Below are 16,419 nucleotides of genomic sequence, written 5' to 3'. Positions count from 1 at the left end.
CAAAAAAAAAAAAAACTAACTAAATATCCTATTTTATTGGTGTTAGGGAAGAGAAATTACCTCCGGAAGTCAGGTACTGACCGACCTCCCCACACTTAAGGCTTTGCACCGTCCTCGGTGCCATCTGTCAGCAACAAAGGTGGGCTGGTAGCAGTATCTCCACAGTCGGGACCGTCATGGCTCCCTATGCTGGTAAAAGAAGTGGAGTCCGGAGTATCTGGGTCTTTGTCAGGTCTGTGGTTGCCTGTGAGTAGCTCTTTGAGGTATTTGAATCGGCGCTGGTTGCGGCGCTCTCGTAGCTTCGCTTTCTGGTCTTGCCGGTTCAACCTCTCCAGTATTTGATGGAGCAGCTGACTTGTTGAAGGTGCTTGTGGTGTGGAAGGGAGAATGTCTGTAGCTTGTTCAGCAGACTGGCTGGTAGCGGTTGTTGGTGGCCTGAGATATTTTCCGTTAGGGATGTACTGATCATCCCGTGGAAGTATGGCTTTGGTGTTCCCAGCTCTGTAGGAGACTCCAGGATGGGGAACATCTTCTCACAGTAGCGGTTAGGAAATCGCGCAGTGTCCTTTGCTGGGAAGGCTTTCTCTTTTTCATTGACCTTGATAATCCTCTTAATTCATTTTGTTGAGGGCTTAACTGCAGTTGAAGATCGCTCTGCTACTAATGCTCTTTTTGTTCCTCATCCTGCTGGTGGTTTGGGAGTAGCTTTCTCTTTTCCTTTCTTGGTGGCCATCCTGAAAGGAAAAGAGTAAGGATGTTAAAACTTCAAGGGATAGGGCAAGGAAGAGAACGGGAAAGGTGGTAATCAATGCACATTAAAGATGAATGATGTTAACACATGGTCATGACTACATGTGAAAAATCATCAATGGAAATATAGCAAGTGCATATGATGACAATTAAATGCAAGGTGTTTATTGGCATGCCGGCAAAGGCATGAGTAGCATAGATCAAGCATTCAATGTCCAAGTTAGATTACCAAGTTTGTGAAACTAGCAATGTGTTTGTAATAACAATTATATTAAATTAATAAAATATAAAAATGGTTTTGTGAAAAGCAAGCATTTAGAGTAGTAGATTAAAAGAAATCTAAAAATAGTGCACAATACCATACGGGTGTTTTCACAAACACATAGCATGCATGTGAACTAAGGTATTGAAAGTATTGGATTGAACATGCAAGCACCCTTAAAAAAATAATATATAATTGTCAAATAATTCCTTAACAATCCACAAATATATCATAAGAAACAATGACCCAAATAAATTTCCAATACCAATTAAAAGAAAAAGAAAGAAAAAAGAAAACATGGATAATGAAAGTAAAAAGAAAAAAAAACAAGAAGAAAACATAAAAACAAGAAGAAGAATAGAAAAGTAAGGAGGGAAGAAGAAAAGAAAAACCTTGATAATGGTGGTGAGATAGAGAGAAAGTAGAAAGTGAGAAAGAAGGAAGAAGGAAGAAAGGGGAAGAAAGAAATAAGAAGGGAAAAGAAAAAGTAGGATGCAGGGAAGAGAAAGATAAGATATTTTGGCAAATATGGATATGTTGTGCGGCGCAGGCGACGCCTAAGTGACGCGGACGCGTGACTTGAATTGTGCGAATGGCGTGAGAGCAGCTGCGCGTTCGCGCGACTCTCTGTCTCAAACTCTTTCTTGCCAAAATTCTGGGTGACGCGATTGCGTGGTTGATGCAATCGCGTCAATGGCCATTTTCTGAAAATGACGTGGCCGCGTGGGGCACGTGGTCGCGTGGTAGGACTGGTGCTTCCAGCACCATTCCAGCCCAACTCCATCATAACTCTCTGCCATGCACCTCTTTACGTCGATTTGACAGGGTCACGCGTTCGCGTGGGTGACGCGGACGCGTGGGAGGCATTTTTTCACATGACGCGGACGCGTCAGCGACGCGGTGTTGTGGGTCAATTTGTGCCAAAGGCACGCCTCCAGCCACGCTCTCACATAACTTTCTGTTTGATTTCTTTTTCTTCCTTATGCACCTGTGATGCGGGCGCGTCGGTGACGCTGTCGCGTCGCATGGTTTTTTTTATGCAATTATGCAAATGAAGATGCAAACTATATGTGCTAATAATGAGAAGAGTTATTGAAAGAAAAAACTAAGAGGAAAGAAAAGAACGATCATACCATGGTGGGTTGTCTCCCACCCAGCACTTTGCTTTAACGTCCTTAAGTTGGACGCTCCACTAGCTCAGTCTTCTGCTGCTGGTGGATCCTCCAAGAGGAAGATCTCTAGCTCCTTGTTTTTTGTCATCTTCTCACCATGATAAAGCTTTAAGCGATGTCCATTAACTTTGATGAATTCAGAGCTTGAAGGATGACTCAGGTGGAAAACTCTGCATAGCTCGGCCTTCTCTACTCTATATGGACCTTCCCATCTTGATCTCAACTTGCCTGGCATGAGCCTCAGTCTAGAGTTGTAAAGGAGGACTAAGTCCCCAGGTTGGAACTCTCTCCTCTTGATGTGCTTATCATGCACAGCCTTCATCTTTTTCTTGTACAGCCTTGAGTTCTCATAAGCTTCTAGGCGAAGGCTTTCTAATTCTTGTAGTTGCAACTTCCTTTCAGCTCCGACTTTCTCAAATCCCATGTTGCACTCCTTCACTGCCCAAAAGGCTTTGTGCTCTACCTCAACTAGGAGGTGACAGGCTTTTCCATAAACTAAGCGAAAGGGACTCATCCCAATGGGTGTCTTGTATGCTGTTCTGTATGTCCAGAGTGCATCTTGTAGTCTGGTGCTCCAATCTCTTCTATGAGGTTTGACTATCTTCTACAATATATGCTTTATCTCTCTGTTAGACACCTCGGCTTGCCCATTAGTCTGGGGATGGTAGGCTGTTGCCACTTTATGAATTATCCCATGCTTCTTTAGTAATCCTGTTAGTCTCCTATTACAAAAATGGGTGCCTTGATCGCTCACGATTGCTCGTGGTGATCCAAAGCGACAAATAATATGGTTTCTAACAAAGGAAACAACAGTGTTAGCGTCATCAGTGCGGGTAGGAATTGCCTCCACCCATTTAGAAACGTAATCTACAACTAACAATATATAAAAATAACCATTAGAATTTGGAAATGGACCCATGAAGTCAATGCCCCAAACATAAAAAATTTCACAGAAAAGCATAATCTGTTGAGGCATCTCATCCTTCTTGGATATGTTACCAAACCTTTGGCATGGGGAACAAGATTTACAAAATTCAGCAGCGTCTTTAAAAAGAGTAGACCACCAGAATCCACAGTCTAAAATTTTTCTAGCTATTCTTTGAGGGCCAAAATGTCCTCCACTCTCAGATGAGTGACAGGCCTCTAAAATGCACTGGAATTCTGATTGAGGCATACACCGTCGAATTACCTGGTCAGCGCCACATCTTCATAAATATGGGTTATCCCATATATAATATTTGGACTCGCTTTTCAGCTTGTCTCTTTGATGCTTAGTAAAGTTTGGAGGAAAAGTGCGGCTGACTAGATAATTATCTACAGGCACATACCAAGGGACTACTTCAGATACTGCTTGTAAGTTGTCGAATGGGAAATTATCATTTATAGGAGTGGAGGTATCCTTAATGTGCTCAAGGCGACTCAAGTGGTCTACCACTAGATTCTGGTTACCACTCCTATCCTTAATTTCTAAATCAAATTCTTGTAGTAGCAGTATCCAACGTATAAGCCTCGGTTTGGACTCCTATTTAGCTAATAAATACTTTAGAGCTGCGTGGTCTGAGTACACTACTACTTTAGTACCAAGTAAATAGGTTCGGAATTTATCCAGAGCGAACACAATAGCTAAGAGCTCTTTTTCAGTAGTAGTGTAATTAGATTGAGCAGCGTCTAAAGTTTTTCTGCACTCTAGTTGTCAAAAGCTCTCCATGCTCATTTCTTACTGTTGTGATTCCAGACTTCTTGGGCACCACTTGTACTGGACTGACCCATTCGCTATCTGAGATGGGGTAAATGATATTTGCTTCAAGTAGCCTGGTCACTTCTTTCTTGACAACTTCTAATATGGTGGGATTCAATCTTCTTTGAGGTTGACGGACAGGCTTTGCTCCCTCTTCTAGGAATATTCTGTGCTCACAAACCTGAGGGTTGATGCCTACTATATCCGCTAGGCTCCATCCAATCGCTTTCTTATGTCTCCTCAGTACACTGAGTAGCTGTTCTTCTTGTTGGGAAGTGAGCTCCCTTGCAATGATAACTGGAAACTTCTGTTTGTCCTCAAGGTAAGCATACTTGAGGTGTGGAGGGAGGGATTTTAATTCTATATTCTGCTTATGGCCAGGCTCTGGATTATCTGGAGCTGGTGATAATGGTGAAGTGCTCTCATTGTCCTCTGAAAATATCCCCACACTTGGATCTTGCCCTATGTACTTCTCTTCTAATTCCTCTTGGTGAACTTCAGCCACGGTTTCATCTATGATGTCACACTGGAAGATAGAATGATCTTCCGGAGGGTGCTTCATAGCTTCATTTAAACTGAATTTTACTATTCTGCCATCTATTTCAAAGGAAAAAGTTCCTAAAAATGTGTCCAGCTTGAACTTTGAGGTCTTCAGGAATGGTCTTCCAAGCAGGATTGATGATGGCCTTCCTGAGTCATTAGGGGGCATTTCCAGGATATAGAAGTCAATGGGAAATGTGAGCCCCTTAATGCTCACTAATACATCTTCAGCAATTCCAACCACTGTAATAATGCTTTTATCTGCTAACACAAAACGAGCTGCCAACCTTTTGTCCTTGCGCAACGGATTAAAGTATCTCATCATTCGGAGAGGAATTAGAATAAGTGATCTGTGGAACTTGTTGTTGGTTGTGCTGTGGTCCTTGGGATTGCCTTAGGTGAGGTGCTCTGTAAGCCTGGTTCTAGTTCTGCTGCCTGTTGTTGTTATTATTCCACCTCTGATTTCTCTGATTGTCTCTGCCGCCTCTGTTATTGTTGTCCCTCCAGCCCTGGTTTGAATTATCTCTGTAATGACCCAACTTCCAGTATGCCATGGTCACACAAGAAGCTAAGTGTTACCAACTTGTTCTTCCTAATTATTAACTATTACTTAATATATGAGCCTGTGCCTTCTTAGAACGTTGCCAGCTTTACGAGTAACTTTTTTTTATATCGTCGCGGATAACAAGGTAAAATAAACAGGCATACATTGAGAGAAATAGAAAGGAAGCATAAATAAACATAGAAACACAGCTGATAATATACATCATGAACACTATATCAAAACAGGTAGCGTTTACAAAGATCAAGTCAGTTTACATCCTCGTCAACCTACGTAGCTAATATATACATGACACTCCCAGGGCCTGGCCTATACAAAAGGCCGCTAAACTGGCGCCTAGGCTAGCTTAACCACTATATAGCTCCAAGCCCTCGGGTGTACTAAAACAAGTAAGAGACTAACTAATAGATAATGTCAGACTAAAGTGTCATCAAAAGAGTACTGCTATGGCTGTCAAACTATATCTACACGTGGCCGTTCAGAAGATCATCGTGAGGCTCGCCCATCTCCTCATCCTGCTCTATCTCTATCTCAGGATCCTCTTCCTGCTCATCGTCCGCAGCTACAGCTATACGCTCAGATCCACTAGAAACGCTGCTGTTACTATGTACAAAACCATTTGCGAGCACAGGTCCGTTCGCGTATATAGGAGCTACCCCACCGTCCGGTAGTGCCGGCTCATCAGGCTGTGGAAAGTCTAAGATTGGCTCAGGGGGAAGGTCTCACTCTGGTAGATTCACATGTACGTACTCTCCAGCTATCTCGGGCTCATCAGGAATGATAGGCTCAGGTGCCACCTCATTCAAGGGTTGAGCTGGTATAGAGTGTCCGTGATCATCGGGAAAAGGATGTCCAGGTGCGTTAGGATGTAACCAGGATAAGGGAAAGTCGTAAGGAGCATAGGGGTCAAAATGCGGGCTAGACAGAGGATGTTGAAAAGCTTGATTAGGTAACGCATATCATCTAATACGAGGCTCCAAACCCATAATGAAGTAACTGTGATGTACCGGATCCTCGTAGACGTAAGGGTCCTCGAACTCATAAAAGATTACGCCCGTCTCCATCTGAGGGGAAGGAAGGGAGGGAAGGGGTAAGAATTGGAGAGTTCTTAGTAGGGTCGGGGTTATTAGTTATATTCATTTATTTGATTTTGATTAGTAGATGGATAATAGAATATAGTAAAGTAGTAAATAGAAGTTAAAAATAGATAGAAGAACAAAGAACAGAACACAAGCAGAAGAGTACAAGAAGATAAAGCAAAGACTTAGCACTCAAGCAAACAAACATAAAAAAATAGATCACACACAATTAGGAATGCAACAGAGAATAATACGCAGACAAGAATGATGCATGTCTAGTCCTAGTACAGGCCATGAGCTCATGTGTCGGTTAGCACCTGCATTCCCGACATTTATCCGGTCACGAGTTCACGATTTCCCGGATACGATCTTCCGTTCAAATAAATGCGCCGCAAGCAACAAATAACTTTTCTATAAGCCTTCTGCCCTTAGTCCATTTACCCTGCTCTGATTTCTCTGTTTAACATATGTATTTAAAGCTTATGTAAATTTCCGAATGAATAGTTAGCCTGTCCCAAGTATAGGTTCATTAAGTCTATACTGAAACAGTTTAACTTTTCATATAATACCTAACCCTAGTCGCAACTCAAGAACTAACTATGTTGCCCTAGTTTGTTCGCTAGTTTCTGTCTGTTTTTCTATCATTAAAACTTCACATACTTTTCCTTCGATTATTATCTTTTCTACTTTTTATCTTTCTTTTATCTTTGCCTCACTAATATGTTCTTACCACTCCCTAAGTGTTTTATGAAGGTAATTATGAGATTCCGCGCTTAAAGTTGTCTTTCTAAACCTTTTACAGAAAACTGCCTTTTCCGCATTATTTTATTATTTTTATTAAAATATTATTATATTTTCGAAAATTACCCCACTTTAACTTTTAACCTTTAAAAATTCACTTTTTACCACCCGTAACTTTTAATATTTCTACTTTTACCACCCTAACTTTCAGAAATTACCAAATAACCCCTTAAACACCAAAAATTTTACTTCCTTGCCCTTTTAAAGATCTAAAACCTGTTCTTCATCACAATCAAAGTGTTCTTCATGTTCTTCATAAATTCTTCAGATTCTTTCTCTGTTTTTACCCGTTTTTTAGTCTTTTCAGCAACCAATTTTTACTATAATTCATAATAAATTAGCAGCCACTAAAACCCCATCTTTTCTACATTATTTCAACATAAATTGAACCTCAATTTAAGTCTAGGATTTCGTTTTTTCATCTGCCCCAAGAACATGAACTTTAAAGCTTGAATTTTATCAAATTTCATCAAAATTTTACCAAATTTTCACCAAGAATCAATCATATATGCAACCAATTTTTAGCACAGCCAACTCATACAACATTCACACAGCTCAAACACAAATAATCAAGATTAATTTCGTGACACCCTACCTGGTTTTGCTACTCCTAATTCAGTTAGACTTTCAGGTGGTCCTTAAGCACTTTTTCCTCCTAAATCACATCAAGAACAACTTTAAATCCAAAAACCCTCAACTAACCAAATCTCACTCAGCATATTAGAAAGTGATTTCTAACCTTAGACTTGCTAGAAAGTCACATTTCTTGGCCCTCAAGTCAAGTTAAGCATGATTCCTAAGGTAGAACATCAAGAAAACACATGTTTAAGCATGTTTCCTTGAAACCGAATCAAAAGAGAGATGGTGCAGCCAACTCACCTTGATTCCAGCCTTGATTAGTCATATGATTATGTAGAGAAAGAAGAGAGGATCATTTTGGTTGGATTGGAATTTTGATTTGAGTTTTAGTTCAGCAGAAATCGAGCTTTGAAGATTTGGAACTAAGAACTTTTCTCTCTTTTTCTCTCTTCCTATTTTCGGCCACAAAGTGAAAATGAGCCAGCCTTGGGGGTTTTGGGGGTGTAGGGTGAGTTGTGATTGGTTGGCTTGGAGGTGGATTAAAATAATATTAAAATATCTCAAGTGTATAACTACTAAAACTAGATGTATCAGAACACTTGCAAAAACATCTCTAAAAATTATTTTCTGAGCTACTAGCATAAATGACACTAGTAACATATTTATTATGAGAATAAGACATGTATAATGAGGCCTTAGCATTGCTAAAGTCATCAGAGAGTGCTGGTGCTAAGCTGCACCAGTAAACTGTGAATTCGGTTAAACCGATTTTCTATTTTTAACTAAAACTGACCAGGTAACCTTATAATATCATTCAAGAAGCTTCTAATACTAATATAATGATAATATCATCCTATTATCTCTCTTTTCTCATAAATCGAGTTTGATTTGTCAAACTGAGACTATTTACGAAAAACCGAATCAAAACTCCTAACCGATATGGTTCAAAAACTAGGTTCTTCGTGACTGCGTTATCGAGCTTGCCTCGGAAAAGGTTCTAGCTTTAAAGATGACATAATAAAAATGAGGATTGAGATACTTGATGATATATCAAAGGTTTTCCCCTTAGTGATCTTCCGAAAAAATCCGTACTTTCAGAAAAGATCTCGCGTACTCGAAAACCGGGGTTGTTACATTCTACCCTCCTAAAAGAAAATTTTACCCTCAAAATTTCAGTTACCTGAGAATAGATGCAGGAAATCAGCTTTCATCTTATCTTCCAGTTCCCAAGTGTGCTCTTCTTCTCCTCTCTATCCCCAAGCTACTTTGACTAAGCGAACAATTTTGCCCCTTAGCTGCTTATCACTTTTTTCTACGATCTGAACTGGTGATGCTTGATATGTCAAATCATTTCATAACTATACTATTTTTGGTTGTAGAAAGTGACTCTCGTCGGGAATATATTTCTTAAGTTGCGAGATATGGAAAACATCATGAAGGTTTGATAGATATGGAGGAAGGGCTACTTGATAAGCTACTAGACCGACTCTTTTAAGTATTTGAAAAGGTCCTATGTATCAAGGGTTAAGCTTTTTAGTCTTAAGGGCTCTACCTATTCCAGTAGTCGGGGTTACTTTAAGAAAGACATGGTCTCCCTCACTAAACTCTAAGGGTCTACGTCTATTATCGGTATAGCTCTTTTGACGGCTCTGTGCTGTCTGGATCTTCTGGCGAATCCCCTTTATCTTCTCAGTAGTTTCTTGCACTAAGTCTGGACCTAAGACACTAGCTTCTCCATTGTCATTCCAATACAATGGTGTCTGACATCTTCTTCCGTAGAGAACTTCATATGGTGCCATTCCGATACTTTGTTGGTAACTGTTGTTGTAGACGAACTCGATCAACGGCAAATATTTATCCCAACTGCCTTGGTTACCCATCACACAAGATCTTCTTAGCATGTCTTCTAATGTCTGGATTGTCCACTCTGATTGTCCGTCTGTCTAAGGATGGTATGCTGTACTCATGTGCAATTCTGTCCCGAACGCTTTCTGGAAAGCTCCCCAGAATCTGGAAGTAAACCTCGGATCTCGATCTGAAACAATTGACGAAGGTATCCCGTGCAATCGTATGATTTCTTGAATATATATCCGTGCCAGCCTTTCTAAAGTATAATCAACTCGAATCGGAAGGAAGTGCGCTGACTTTGTCAACCTGTCCACAATTACCCAAATGGCATCGTGTCCTGTTGAGGTCCTTGGCAATCCCGTGACAAAATCCATAGTGATCTGCTCCCATTTCTATTGTGGTATTTCTAAGGGTTGCAGGGTTCCTGACGGTTTCTGGTGTTCCACTTTCACCTTCTGGCAGGTTAAACATTTTGAGACATAATCAGCTACCTCTTTCTTTAAGCCCGGCCATCAGAACATTTGTTTCAAATCTTAATACATCTTTATCACTCCAGGATGCATAGAAAATCTACTTTGGTGAGCTTCTGCAAGAATCTTTTTTCGTAATTCTCCAGAGTTAGGCATACAAATTCCATTTTTTTACCTCCATAGACCATTACAATTTTGTCTCACAGCTTCTAGTTCTTCTGCTCCCATGCGTCTCAACATTGTCATCATTTCTGAATCCTAAACACAATCTTTGGTATATCAGGCTTTCTTACTCGAATTTGGTGATGACCCGATCGCAAGTCAATCTTAGAGAACACAGTTGCACCTTTCAACTGATCCATCAAATCATCAATCCGTGGAAGTGGATACTTGTTCTTAATAGTGACCTTATTTAGCTGTCGGTAATCTACGCAAAGTCTCATTCCACCGTTCTTCCTCTTTACTAGCAATACTGGAACTCCCCAAGGTGATGCATTGGGACGAATAAATTTCTTTCCAAGTAGCTCATCCAACTGCTTCTTCAACTCTGCAAGTTCCAGTGGTGACATCCGGTACGGTGCTATGGAAATCGGTCCAGTTCCAGGTACTAGTTCAATACTGAATTCTATCTCTCGCTAAGGAGGAAACTCAGGTATGTCGTCCGGGAAAACATCAGAAAATTCCTTCACCACTCGGATTCGTTCTAAGCTTAGTTCACTGTCATTCGAGCTAGCCGCTAACAGAACGTACCCCTCACAATCACTCCCGTCTAATGTAACTCTTACATAATTCAGATATAAAGTATGAGACAGAAATGGTTTAATATCTAAACTATCAGACGGAATAACAGCAGTTCTTTCATAGCAATCAAGAAAAACATGATACTTGGACAACCAATCTAATCCTATAATAACTTCCAAACTACATAGAGGCAAACAGATTAGATCATGTATAAAAGTCCTGTTCCTAACAGTAAATGGTACTTGCAGGCACACTAAACTGGTCAATGAATTTTGGGATGCAGGTGTATGGACAATTAAATCAAAATTTAACTCAGAGAAATCTAGTCCTAACTCACGAGCAACAGATAAAGAAATAAAGGAATGCGATGCATCCGAGTCATAGAGTACAGTTAGAAATCGATTCTTGACGTAGCACTGACCTTGGATCATTAGCAGTCATAGCAAACACTCGGCCTTGTTGCTGGGTTCGTACTGGATTTCGAACAAATTTTCTTGGGTAGATCCTAGCTGTGTGTGTCCAGATTCCTCAGTAAAACAAGCGTTCATTCCTTACAGCATACAAATCTCACAAAGCCATAGCCATGAAGATCATAACAGCTATGAGGATAGCTGTGTCTCGCATCGATTCGTCATTCGGAGCTCCATTAAACTATGCCTATTCGTAGTCATTAAGGTCCTATCCGCACCAAACAATCAACATTAAGGGGATCAATCTTAATATTTCAAGTTAGGCACGAACATTTCCAAAATGAGCGCTTATAGACATTCATGCAAAATGTATCTTAAAGATACCCTAACAACATGAGACACACAACAGAGTATGCAATGAAGCATAGTCAGTCCACTCCCCAGGCTCTATTGGGAACGAACTGCTCTGATACCAAATTGTAACGACCCAACTTCTAGTATGCCATGGTCACACAAGAAGCTAAGTGTTACCAACTTGTTCTTCCTAATTATTAACTATTACTTAATATATGAGCATGTGCCTTGTTAGAACGTTGCCAGCTTTACGAGTAACTTTTTTTTATATCGTTGCGGATAACAAGGTAAAATAAACAGGCATACATTGAGAGAAATAGAAAGGAAACATAAATAAACATAGAAACACAGCTGATAATATACATCATAAACATTATATCAAAACAGGTAGCGTTTACAAAGATCAAGTCAATTTACATCCTCGTCAACCTACGTAACTAATATATACACGACACTCCCAGGGCCTGGCCTATACAAAAGGCCGCTAAACTGGCGCCTAGGCTAGCTTAACCACTATATAGCTCCTAGCTCTCGGGTGTACTAACACAAGTGAGAGACTAACTAATAGAAAATGTCAGACTAAAGTGTCATCAAAAGAGTACCGCTATGGCTGTCAAACTATATCTACACGTGGCCGTTCAGAAGATCGTCGTGAGGCTCGCCCATCTCCTCATCCTGCTCTATCTCTATCTCAGGATCCTCTTCCTGCTCATCGTCCGCAGCTACAGCTATACGCTCAGATCCACCAGAAACACTGCTGTTACTATGTACAAAACCATTCGCGAGCATAGGTCCGTTCCCATATATAGGAGCTACCCCACCGTCCGGTAGTGCCGGCTCATCAGGCTGTGGAAAGTCTAAGATTGGCTCAGGGGGAAGGTCTCACTTTGGTAGATTCACATGTACGTACTCTCCAGCTATCTCGGGCTCATCAGGAATGATAGGCTCAGGTGCCACCTCATTCAAGGGTTGAGCTGGTATAGAGTGTCCGTGATTATCGGAAAAAGGATGTCCAGGTGCGTTAGGATGTAACCAGGATAAGGAAAAGTCGTAAGGAGCATCGGGGTCAAAATGCGGGCTAGACAGAGGATGTTGAAAAGCTTGATTAGGTAACGCATATCGTCTAATACGAGGCTCCAAACCCATAATGAAGTAACTGTGATGTACCGAATCCTCGTAGACGTAAGGGTCCTCGAACTCATAAAAGATCACGCCCGTCTCCATCTGAGGGGAAGGAAGGGAGAGAAGGAGTAAGAACTGGGGAGTAGATGGATAATAGAATACAGTAAAGTAGTAAATAGAAGTTAAAAATAGATAGAAAAACAAAGAACAGAACACAAGCAGAAGAGTACAAGAAGATAAAGCACAGACTTAGCACTCAAGCAAACAAACATAAAGAAATAGATCACACACAAGTAAGAATGCAACAGAGAATAATGCGCAGACAAAAATGATGCCAAGGCATTTTGGCCAGTTTTACTGAACTTTTCTTTACTGTTTTAGGGTAGTTTCATGCATTTTCTTAGTTAATAAGCAAGTTTTGGGTAGATAATTACTTACATCTTGATTCAAGCAAACATTGTGAATTTTACATGATTTTATGAGAATTATGCATGAATTGAATGATAAAATGGATGATGCATGATTTCATGAGTTAGAACCTAGCTTTGATGCACTTTACTTGCTTGATTTCAGGACAAAAGAAGCAAGGAAGATGCCACGTTAATAGCCACTTTAGTCTAACTAACGTGACCATTAACATGGAATGGAGGCTAGCTTGCAAGGTTAATAAGAAAAATGAACACTAATAACGCCTTCGTGAGCCATTAAGCCCACGTTAGTGTCCACGTTAACTACATTAACATGGAGGAAAAAAAAAGCCCCAACGTTAGTGGTAAAAGTGAATACCACTAACGTTCTAAAAGGTACAATTGGCCACGTTAAGAGTCACGTTAACTACATTAACGTGAACTCTAACGTGGGAGGAGCAAGGAAGAGCCAACGTTAGTGACACTCACCTTTGTCACTAACGTTGGACCAAGCCACTATTAGCCACGTTAGTTGCCACGTTAATTACATTAACGTGGAGGAAAGAAATGATGAGTCAACGTTAGTGACACTCACCTTTGTCATTAACGTTGGAGATGGCAATCACCACCACGTTAGTGGTCACGTTAATACAATTAACGTGAGGCACTAACGTGGGAAGGGGTATTTGGAGCATTAGTGACAAAGGTAAGTGTCACTAACGCTCTCGAAGCTGAGGTATGCCCACGTTAAAGGTCACGTTAGCTACACTAACGTGGACTCTAACGTAGGGAAGAAAGGCAACAAGCAAACGTTATTGAAAAAGGTGAATGCCAAAAACGTTTGTGAAGGACCAAGAGGCAACGTTAGTGGTCACGTTAGTGCCACTAACGTTGAAGTTAACGTGAACCATTTTGGGTCAGGAACATTAGTGAAAAAGGTGATCGTCACTAACGTTCTCGAACCCACATTTTCACTTAACGTTAACACCACTAACGTCCTAACTAACGTCTATGCCTAACTCACACTTTTTCTGCAAGCAAAGCTAAGCCCACTAAAGATGATAACTGCTTCAACTCAAAGATCCAAAGGCCCATATCCAAGACTTGAAGAGCCAACTAGAAGATCAGAAGAGTAGTATATATAGGAGTAGTTTTGAACTAGAAAGAGCGCTTTTGGCATTGGGAGAACTACTCTCTGTATAATTTTACTTTCTCTGCAACTTCTAGTTTTACTTTCAGAATGTATTTTCTATCTTTGCTTTCCATTCCCAGAGCTATGAACAACTAAACCCCTTTCATTGGGTTAGGGAGCTCTGTTGTAATTTGATGGATCAATAATAGTTTTCATTATTCTTCTTCTTTCTTTTCTCTTGATTTTACTAGAAAGCTTTCAATCTTTATCCAATTGGATAGTTGTCTTGGAAAAGAAGCTATTCATACTTGGATCTCTTTGGAACCTTGGAAGAGGAATGAAGAGATCATGCTAGAAATGCTTTCTCATGTTGGACCAAATTAGGGTTTGGACAGATATAGTGAAATATAATTCTTCCAATACTTTGATTTGGAAATACATGTGGTATAATTAGTAACCATACTTCAACTCTTCTCATGAGCAATTAGACGAAAGAATTGGCTATTGATCAAGATTTGAGAGATTGAATTACCAAGGAATTGGAATTCAATCACTTAAGATTGCCAAGGAGATCAATGAATGCATTGATTGAGGAAGAGTTGAAAATGAACTTGATCCGGAGAATACAACATCTCCTGAGCCCAATGAACTCCCCATTTCTGATCTTACCCATTCTCTTTATTTTCTGCCATTTACTTTTATGCTCATCTTTCCCATTCCCCATTTAAGATTCTGTAATTTACTTTCCGTCATTTACATTCAGTTCTTTATTTCCAGCATTTACATTTTCTGCCATTTACTTTCCCGCTATTTAATTTCCTGCAATTCTCAAATCAAATTTTGCTTAGCTCAACTAGAACATTCCTCCAATTAAAGTTGCTTGACCAATCAATCCCTGTGGGATTTGACCTCACTCTATTGTGAGTTTTTACTTGACGACAATTCGGTATACTTGCCAAGGGAAATCTGTTGAGAGACAAGTTTTCGTGCATCAAGTTTATGGCGTCGTTGCCGGGGATTGATTTTGTATCAACAATGATTAAATTGGTGGATAACTAGATTGAGCATTTTTCTTTTGTTTGATTTAATTTCTGTTTGATTGATTTACTTTCAATTTCAGTTATTTTCTTCCCTTTACCCCTACCCGTTTGTGGTGTTCTCTTATTTGTTACAATTCAGTTCACTAACCCACTAATAGTTTGATATATTGCATCACTCACACTAACAGCATTTTTAACAAGAATACTATCTATCTCCCTTTTGCATTGGCCTTGTTGGTTGTATGACAGGTAAAAGAAGCGGGGCTTCAACTTCTTTTAATTCTGAACCTGAGAGGACCTTCCTTAGACTAAGGAGGGAAGCAAGAGGAAAGAGAGTCGTTGGTACTGAGGAAGAAGAAGAGTACTTTGAACCAGACATGGATGAGAATATGGAGAACCATCATGAAGAAGAAGCTCACAACCATGGCAAAGAAGGTCCAGTGCATCATGCTGGGCAAGAGAGAAGAGTTTTGGGCTCTTATATAAATCCAAACCCAGGAAACTGTAGAAGTAGCATCCAAAAGCCAACCATACATGCCAATAACTTTGAACAAAAGCCACAGCTCATCACCCTCGTTCAGAACAACTGTTCATTCGGAGGAAGTGTCCAAGAAGATCCCAATCAACATCTAACCACATTCCTGAGGATATGTGATACTGTGAAGTCTAATGGTGTTCATCCTGACACCTATAGACTGCTTCTGTTTCCCTTCTCACTCAAGGACAAAGCATCTAAATGGCTAGAATCCTTTCCGAAGGAGAGTTTAACAACCTGGAAAGATGTGGTGAACAAATTCTTGGTGAGATTCTATCCTCCTCAAAGGATCAATAGGTTGAGAGCTGAGGTACAAACCTTCAGGCAACAAGATGGTGAAACTCTATATGAAGCATGGGAAAGGTTTAAGGACTTGATAAGAAGGTGCCCGTCAGATATGTTCAATGAATGGGTGCAGTTACACATCTTCTATGAGGGTCTTTCTTACGAATCAAAGAAGGCAGTAGATCACTCATCTAGGGGATCTCTGAATAAGAAGAAGACCATTGAAGAAGCCATAGATGTCATTGAGACTGTAGCAGAGAATAACTACTTCTATGCCTCTAAAAGAGGCAACACTAGAGAAGTGATGAAGCTAAATAACGTGGATGCATTGCTGGCTCAAAACAAGATGATCACCAAGCAGTTGGCTGACCTTACCAAGAAGATGGAGAAAAACCAAATAGCAGCAATCACCACCTCAGCAGCAGCTCAAGAAGGAGTGAATGAAGAAGCAGAGGGTGATCAAGAACAAGCCAACTACATTGGAAATTCACCTAGGCAGACCCATGATCCATACTCCAAAACTTATAATCCTGGTTGGAGGAACCACCCAAATTTTGGGTGGGGAAATCAACAAGATCAAGGCCAAGATCAG

This window comes from Arachis ipaensis, chromosome B06 (assembly GCF_000816755.2).
Source record: "Arachis ipaensis cultivar K30076 chromosome B06, Araip1.1, whole genome shotgun sequence".
Classification (NCBI taxonomy): domain Eukaryota; kingdom Viridiplantae; phylum Streptophyta; class Magnoliopsida; order Fabales; family Fabaceae; genus Arachis; species Arachis ipaensis.
Note: the sequence above shows the minus strand (reverse complement) of the source record.